Genomic DNA, 8,097 nt, shown 5'->3' on the forward strand with positions numbered 1-8,097 from the left:
AAAAAGACAAAATTAAAAAAAAAAAAACACGTAGTGGAGGGAGTAGGGCGAAGACATATGGGACAGATTTTGCCCACTATAGGGGTTAACAGCCAAAATACCAAGGAGCTTACCATATGATCACTTGGAGAGCCTATAAAGTGAAATATCATGTGAGGTTCATTTATCCATCAATTTTCTGGCCTGGAAACTGTTGGCAAGGCAGGTTGTCAGTCTATCGCAGGACATATTTGCTCACACTCGTGTAATAAACGTGGCAAGTGGTTGGCTTTCATGAACACCTTCAGTGTTATACATTCTGGTAGATAATGACATATCGACAGGTTTCTGTTCGCAGGACAGCATGAAAGCTGGATAGTCCAAAACTGTCATTCCCTTTTAACCAGTTTAGCCATTGAAATCATAATGGAGGCACTAAGATTTGACATTTTTTTATATTAGATTAAAAAGCCCTGGTTTTAAGAGGAATTTAAATAATGATTTTTTTTTTTTTGTCTGCGTGCAGTGGATTAGTGAGGAAAGAAGGGTTTTCTTTTTTTTCTAGCAATGAGTAATTTTCAGTTCATTTTTATGGCTTTCCTGGTTTATGACATCAGAGGCCAAGTGTAAAGCTGACTGGCTGAACGTGAATGATTTGTGATTTGTCCCATGAACAACAGCCATCTGCTGTTCTCAGATTCACCTGCATGTTCGAACTCAACAATGTGCTGTCAAGCCACACACCCATTATTAGACAAAACCTGTCCTGAGTTGGTTAACACGTACTGCATATTGAATGAAATGACATGCCCAAATGGATGTTTATGACCAAAATAACCGTTTAGGTGGACAAGCAATCCTCATTTATTGAACAAATGTGTGTGCCATCCATCTTCAGCCAAAATCCTCTTCCTGCCCTATCGGCTCACACCACTCGCTCATAATTTGCCAATGCAGAATTGCTAATCAGCCTGGCAAGCAAATCTATCAAACATGGGAGTTGAAACCCATGTGAGTACAGAGAGAGAGCAAAGTTTACACAAACAGTAAACTGAGGTGAGGACCAAACGCTAGTTCCTGTGTTAAGGTTTATTTAAGCTGTGCAAATCTCATTTACAAGACTGGTTTAGCAAAATGACCAATGCTGTTTCCTAGGCTTCAATATTCTTAATAATGATGATCCCTTACAGTATATTTGTATAGCACCTTTTTTCACTACTCAAAGCACTTTACAGGGTGGTTGAGGAGCCCCCTCAACAATCACCAATGTGCCGCATCCACCTGGATATTGTAACCATAGCCATTTTGCACCAGTACACTCACCATACATTAACTGTTAGGTGGTGAAGGGGTGAGAGAGAGGATGATTTGGGGCCCAGAATGGCACAGCTGTGATGGGCAGTTTAACCAAGACATTGGGATAAGTGCTATTCTTGCCAAAGGTTTCCCAGGGATCTTTAATAACCACAGGGAGTCAAGACCTCATCCGAGTGATTGCACCATTTTTAAACCATATTGTCTCCATCGTTGCACTGGGTCACTTGGACCCACATTCAGATTTGTGGATGAGCACCCACAGCTGACCTCACCAACACCTCTTCCAGCATCAACCTAAGAATTTCCTAATTGGTGTCCCATACAAGACAAGCTGATCTTTAGGTGGATGACATCTTCTGAGGTGGATGTGGTATGGCTGCTCATTTTTAGATAGATAGATAGATACTTTATTAATCCCAAGGGGAAATTCACATACTCCAGCAGCAGCATACTGGTAAAAAAACAAGATTAAATTAAAGAGTGATAAAAATGCAGGTAAAAACAGACAACAACTTTGAATAATGTTAACGTTTACCCCCCTGGGTGGAATTGAAGAGTCGCATAGTGTGCGGGAGGAACGATCTCCTCAGTCTGTCAGTGGAGCAGGATGGTGACAGCAGTCTGTCACTGAAGCTGCTCCTCTGTCTGGAGATGATCCTGTTTAGTGGATGCAGTGGATTCTCCATGACTGACAGGAACCTGCTCAGTGCCCATCACTCTGCCACAGATGTCAAACTGTCCAGCTCCATGCCTACAATAGAGCCTGCCTTCCTCACCAGTTTGTCCAGGTATGAGGCGTCCCTCTTCATTATGCTGCCTCCCCAGCACACCACCGCGTAGAAGAGGGCACTCCCAACAACCGTCTGATAGAACATCTGCAGAATCTTATTACAGATGTTGAAGGACGCCAGTCTTCTAAGGAAGTATAGTCGGCTCTGTCCTTTCTTACACAGAGCATCATTATTGGCAGTCCAGTCCAATTTATCATCCAGCGGCACTCCCAGGTATTTATAGGTCTGTACCCTCTGCACACAGTCACCTCTGATGATCACGAGGTCCATGAGGGGCCTGGGTCTCCTAAAATCCACCACCAGCTCCTTGGTTTTGCTGGTGTTCAGTTGTAGGTGGTTTGAGTCGCACCATTTAACAAAGTCCTTATTATCCAAGTTCCTATTATCAAGTGCATTTAATTCTGGTGCTTATCATCTGCTAACACAGCTTAACCCAAATTGTCCAAATGAATATTTTGAATAAGAGGTGTTAGCTGAAACATGAAGATGAAAAAAAAAAAAAACAAAACCAGTAAATTTCAGGGTGTGGTGCAACTTTCATATAACAAGAAATGAAACAATTTAGACAATACTGCATCTGAGATTATTAGTCTCCCAGAATTATTTAGGAATAGCTTTTCTATTCATGTTTCCAACTCCTATGTTTTTATCTTGCATAAATCGAGCATAACTTGGACTTCACCCAGACTAGGTGCTGCAAACTTTTCCAAGTGTTAGTTCACTGTTCACAAAACATCTACAATGAACCTTTTCCTGGTTTGTCAAACAGAAGGTGAAAGCTGGTGCTCATTATCAAGGGTGCTTTCATTTTTACTGCCAAATCGTGGTCTGAGAAACAGGAATTAAGTCAAGAAAAGCACAGAAGCGTGTGCCACTTGGTGCAGTGCTGATGAAAGAGGCTAATGGGCTTTGCTACTGGAGCTGTGATGAGAAACCTAAAAAGTTTAAAAAAACAACGAGAGTATGTTGCAGTACATTTGCTTCACTTTTAGGAGTTTCTCATTTAAATTGGCCTTTTTATTTTGAAAGCGTTTATTTGTGTTAACTAGAAATGGGTTGTGGTTGTATGATGAGGTCAGGTTCTAATTTATTGTGATGTGTACATATTACGGTGAGATTCCGCTGAATGGTGACAGTATTGCAATACCAACAAAAGACGCATACTAAGTAGCATATAAGCTTGTGTGGCAGGGCTTCTTGCTTTTATTGCTATTTTTCTCCCCTCTTCTTTCTTTTTAAGCCTACACGTTATCTCTCTTCATATTGTCTGTGAAGTGGTTTTTCATGGACGGACTTGAAAAATGAATTTGGTTTTGGAATTTTCATTGTAAAACGTATAATGAGATTCTACTGAATATAATTGTTTTTGACTAAATTATAATTCCAGCTTAACCACACTACATAAAAAAAAAGATAATTTCTGCTTTGTTTGCAGAAATACAGTACGGTAAAAAGAAAAATGTGATTATGTTTTAAAATATCTACACAGAATTACAAAACATGTGGCATGGTAAAATGACAGCTTGAAAACAAACAAGCGTACCAAAGCCAATAAAGTGAAATGACTGTCTCCACAGGACGTCCCACACGGGCTTTTTTTTTTTTTTGAAACATAGTCATTTTAATCTCTGAGGGGGTTAAATTAGCCACTATGCAGAAGAAGAAATAAAGCTCTTTTCTGTGGGGACCCATTATTGAAAAGAAAAGCTGTGTCAAGCCATAGTGGATTGCAATCTTAACCCACACTAAAACCAGAAAACTTGTTCAACCTTGATTCTGTGACTGGGATGGTGGCAGGGTGCCAAAGTGCCTGTTATTTTTAGCAGCGTCTCTTTATTCTTTAAACAGCTGTTTACTGAACTGGCTGCCCCGTGGCCTTCATTAACTAAGAGTGATGGTGCACACAGTCTCACCCAGATGTGCCCCTTCTCTGCTCCGGTGCAGGTGTAACCATTGGTGGGTTCATCTACAGTCTCCAGCCACACGTCCATATTCATACCAGCCCACTATTTGAAATGCAAAAGTGACCAACATGCTAAGCTGTTAAACTTGCAGGGTTGTGAGCTGTTCGTTTAACGGCTCATGGCAAGTGCAAAGTTGCAACCAAACTCTTCCTGAGTTCCAGTCATTTAGAATGTACCTTCGTTCGAATGGACAAGCCATGGAGGTCACCTCATATCCAATGAAGTATAGTTTGGAGTGTACTGATTACAGTAACAACTAATAAGCACTTTATTATTGCAAGGGTTACAAAATGACCTAAATCTCAATGACAGCCTAGCCCCTCATCTTCACCTGGTAACAGTGCAAGGTATTCTTTACTGTCTTCCTTCAGTGTGATCTTCCAAGTACTTTTTTGTTGGTTTTCTGTCTTTGAAAAACAAATCATCTACTTGTAGTTGGACATATTTACAAGACAATTGGGCAGAATTTGAATTTTGGCATCACTTGCAGTACCCAATGGTCTTACAAAGTACATGCTTGTAGATTGCAATGCTCTCCATTAGAGATTTTCTCCAAAATTCCAAGACTCTCATTTCCTCGTTTCATTTCATAAGCTGGTCTGTCCATCAGAGGATCACCGGGAGTGACGTCTCATCCAGGGAACGTTGGTAAAAAAGCGAGAACCATCCCTAGAAGGAGCTACAGTCCAGCTCGGGGCACACTTACACACCCAACCTCAGCGTTCCAGTTCAGAGTTACGAATCAATGTGTTACCTGAATGTGAGATAAAAATAGGAATAGCCAGAGAGTGAAAGAATGCAAAAAAAACAATAAGGAAAGGATGAACATACGTCATACAGACAATGACCAGGTCAAAAATCGTGTGGAGGCAGCAGCAACCACCACTGTGCCACTTTACTGTTGCTAAAGAAAATGTACCTGCTACCCATTTACTCTTATGTAACAAGACCTTGATTTACATTTCTTTGGGTTGTCATAATAATTACAAAGCATCAGTGAAGTGTGTTTTCATCTCTGCAATGTGAACTCCTAACAGAACTTCACTTTGGAGTGGCCTGAGGTGGTTTAACTAAGACTTGTTTCTCTTCATATTCCATATTTAGTATAAGACCTGTGAATCCTTTACATTAACAAGCAATTTTATCATCATGTCAATATGCCACACTACACAGAGATGAATAACCTATCTACTGAAGTTTTATAAAGTGTTAAGAAGACCAAAAGAAGCCTTTGGTAAAGTCTTGTTACATAAGAGTCAAGGAGTAATAGATGCATTTTTGCAGTGCCTAAAGTGTTACCTTACTGTTTGACTTAAAAATGACAATGCAACCTGAAACCTATTCTTTTTATTAATTTGTTTAAGAGATGAGCTGTGGATTGTATGATCAGCACCACCTACTATCAAAAATCCTATAGGGTCCATCTCTACTCCTGTCCTCAAAACTGAACATATGATTTAGAGGAGCTTAGTTAACACTTCTTCTTCATTATTTGTTGCCTATCGTTCACATTAGAAAGATTTTCATTAAGGAAGCGTAAGAGTTCTTGGAATTTTGAAGGGTAAAGACAGTCTGTGCTACTTGTTCCTTTAACTAAGGATATTTAAAATCACACAGTATAAGGTGACTTGGCCTTGAAACAGGCCCTACCTGGTAATGCTTAAGAATGCTGCTCCAGCATAAGCTAATGATGATGATCTGGTGGCCAAAGTAGGCAACTCGGAATATTTTGGAGTGTCTATGCAGTTTCAGCCGTATTGTGTTAAACTAATGGCGCTTTTCCACTGCATAGTACGGCACGACACGGTTCAGTTCAGCTCACTTTTGGGGGGTTTTTCCACTGGTAACAGTACCTGGTACCTGGTCCTTTTTTTAGTACCACCTCAGCCGAGGTTCCAAGCGCGCCAAACCGTTACCAAAACGTGACGTGTAAACTCTGCTGGTCACTGATTGGCTGGAGAAAATCGTCATTACTGCGTCACTGGCTATTCTTTTCTTTAAAGGTACACACATGCGGAAGTTTGTGTCCCGTCTCTCCATCGCTGGACGCAGTTTGTTGCATAAGTGGATGAATGTTTCTTCAGACATTCGAAAGTTCTCCAGCCACTGAGTGTTTGTAAAACCGGGAACAATCACATCCCACCACTCTGAGGCACGGTTAAATGTCCAAACAGATGGTCTGTTGCGGCGACTTTTTTGCAAAATGTGGAAGATCTGTAATATACAGAATCAGCATTTTAATGTTACACTGGCAGTTAAGTTCATTTTATGCTTTGCAACAGTGATAAAAGTTAGCTAGTGATGTGCTTTTTTAGATGCTTACCCTTGCGCGTCGTCGAGCTAAAGTGTTGTCGTTGTCTGCGTGTTGTTGTAAAAGTTCCACGGTGTCACGGCAGTAGGCGGCGCAACTATAACGACACGTGAATAATCCCGCCCACTCTAAAGCGGTACTAAAGTGCAGTCGAAGCAAAACCGAGCGAACTGAGCGAACCAAGGTGAGCTGTACTGAACCGTGCTGTGCCGTACTATGCAGTGGAAAAGCGCCTAAAACTTCCCAAGGTGATTTGGCCACGTCAGGTGTGTAAACATCAATGCAGGAATGCATTACGCTCATAAGGATGGATTGTACTCCAACATCATTTACATTCCCACATTCACCATGGATGCCAGGTTTTGAAAAATTTATTTATTCATGGAAAAGGAAATAAATAACAGTTTACAAAGTGTTGTTTAACAGCTGTTTGTACACATACACAAACAAAAAAAAATCAACTTTTAGCATTTTACTTATCTTTGGTCTTCCAACATTAAAACGAAATACAGACAGTGAAGTTGTTGTACTTCCTTGACACAGAATATGGGGCTGAACAGTTGAAGGTTTTCCTTATGCAGTATCAGGATCTTTTTCTCAAGTCCACACCCATACTCAAAGTGATTTTTGTAGCACCCTTCATAGCAAATCCCATTGAAAACACTGAGCGCTCCATTTGTTCTCTTATTTCACCCACCCATGTCACCCATACAGTAGAAGTCATTGATGTGTGCAAGAATGTCCAGGCATTCAGATACAGCAACACATCATTAGATCTGTGGGAGCCGCACATCAGAAAAATGTTTTTATGTGTATGAAAAAATGACGATACAGGAAAAATGAGCAGCAAAATGGATCAAATGCATAAATCTAATGGAAATGAAAGTTATGGCCTGTTGAGATGTGGAAACATTTGATGATTTGTACTCCTTTTAAATGGGTGTCCTTGTTTTTTTGTTTTTGGTTTTCATAATCTGATTTTAATCAGATTATTTCCTGACTAATATAAGGAAGACTGTGCTGCTACAGCAGCCCGTGTTAATATTGTTATTAAACTGTTTGGTACGTTCCTACCTCCACCCCCATTTAATTAATACATTTGGTATGTCCCTAGCTCCCTTTTTGCTATTGGCGCTGCTTTTGTTTTTACTTTAGTTCCCACCATATTGTATTTAGGTTAAGAAAATTATCGTCCTTTTACCTTCAAGTTATCAATGGTTTTACATCCTAATACTTGTATTACTTATGGCAAGAAATCTACATTAAAGTATACGGACTCTCAGGCTTGACTTCTTGGTGAGTAAACTATCTGTCCACATTCACTACAACCAGTTGGGCGACGCACACGCCGTACAGATTTGGTCTTGGGAGAGAAGCCTCGCTAATATGGCGTTCGGGGACAGAATAAAGACTGTAGTGTGTAAATATGTATTTATTATTTATTTATTTGGCAAATTGCTCCATTAATGCCGTGTTTTCCTCCTGTGTTGAAACGGGTTCACTTTATCAGATATGATAAAAAATATATAAATTCTCAGTACAGCAACTGATTTCTGTCCCAGCCATTGCTCATCCAACACAAATGTCTGCCTTCTTTTGCATCTTTTTTGGTTTACTGCTGCATGTCATACTGTTTTACCCAAATCAGTTAAAGGAGTAAGTATGACAGAGGTGTGGAGTAGGCAGCTACACGAAGAGTTAAGAAGAGTGAAAAATAGACAATAAGTAGGGTAGG

This window comes from Polypterus senegalus, chromosome 8 (genome assembly GCF_016835505.1).
Source record: "Polypterus senegalus isolate Bchr_013 chromosome 8, ASM1683550v1, whole genome shotgun sequence".
NCBI lineage: Eukaryota > Metazoa > Chordata > Cladistia > Polypteriformes > Polypteridae > Polypterus > Polypterus senegalus.